Genomic DNA, 1,340 nt, shown 5'->3' with positions numbered 1-1,340 from the left:
ATGAGTCATTACTGATGGGGCTCCTGCGTCATGAGAGAAACTCCGTGTCTGTCCCTTGCTGTGGCACGCCCTTTCTTTCATTCTTCTGCCTTCCCGTTTATAAAATGGGGATGACAGAATTCTCTAGCGCACAAGATTTAAGCAGTACTAGTTAATTCATAAAGTTACCTTCTTAAAACGCACTTTCGGCAGATTTTATTGCTTACGAAAATAGACCTAACGAAAAATTTAAGACGTAATTAGTTTCCACCTTTGGCCTCCAGAGGGCAATGTTGCATAAGTTGAATGTCTGAGCTGGAGGGAAAAAAAAAAAAAACTCGTCACTCCAGAGAGCCTCTTACCCCACAGCTCTCTGAGGTGCTATTCTAAGTAGAAAGGGCTACAGAGCAGTCATTGCCAAGGGAGCTTCTCTGGGTTAATAGTCTCCAAGCCTTGTCCTCGGGGAGCCCTTGAATCGGTTTCTTCACAAGCTCGGGGAGTTTTCCCAGAATACATCTCTCAGCCTTCTCACTGCCTAAACATGTTCCCAGTGACCACTCTGCTGCTCGGCTTCTTCTTCTCACTGAGTAAGTCTTATTTCAGCTCTCGCTTTTGTTTCCACGGACAAGTTCCTAGCCTGAATCTACACAGGGGAAGCAGTCTCATGCCATGTAGGTCTGATCTGGTCTCACTGATTCTGCCCTGGCGTTACAGGAGGAAACAGGGCCCAGTCAGTGGTCCAGCCTGATGCCCACGTCGCCGTCTCTGAAGGAGCCTCAGTAGAGCTCAGATGCAGCTATTCCTACAGTGCAACACCTTACCTTTTCTGGTACGTCCAGGATCCTGGCCAGAGCCTCCAGCTTCTCCTCAAATACCTCACAGGAGACACCCTTGTTAAAGGCATCGATGGCTTTGAAGCTGAGTTTAGGAAAAGCAACTCCACCTTCAACCTGAGGAAACTGCAGGCCCACTGGAGAGACTCAGCCACGTACTTCTGCGTGCTGAGTGACACAGTGCCTGAGGCTGCAGGGGGAGCTGAGCACAAACCTCCTGAGGCTTTCTGTGCTGGGAGCACACCATGAATGACTCTCAGCAAGGACACTAGCAACAACGGAAGTGAAGGCATTGTGGGAGCGGGGATGTGGAGAATGTTTGCCTCCTAAAAAAGAAATGGAAATTTAACATATGATGTCAGAATGAACCTAGGGAAGATCCTCCGGCGAGTGTCCTGCGTGGAGGCAATGCACTCTAGAGACGCTGTGCTCAGGACTACAGCAGAGTGTGACCAAACCTGATCTCCCGATCTCCCCCCCCCCACTCCTCTCCCGCCCCACCCCCCACACACACACTCCCCTACCAAA

General features: G+C 50.1%; 1 gene segment (V, D, J or C); it reads left to right on the top strand.

Annotated features, from left to right (window-relative positions):
• The first annotated feature begins 382 nt into the window (after nucleotides 1-382).
• On the top strand, nucleotides 383-1,112 carry LOC311589047 (T cell receptor alpha variable 8-3-like). The segment is given in 2 exons: nucleotides 383-566; nucleotides 694-1,112.
• Nucleotides 1,113-1,340: the final 228 nt, after the last annotated feature.

This window comes from Acomys minous, assembly GCF_964271855.1.
Source record: "Acomys minous genome assembly, chromosome: 18".
Taxonomy (NCBI): Eukaryota; Metazoa; Chordata; class Mammalia; order Rodentia; family Muridae; genus Acomys; species Acomys minous.
Note: the sequence above shows the minus strand (reverse complement) of the source record. Positions and strands in the feature narration are given on the sequence as shown.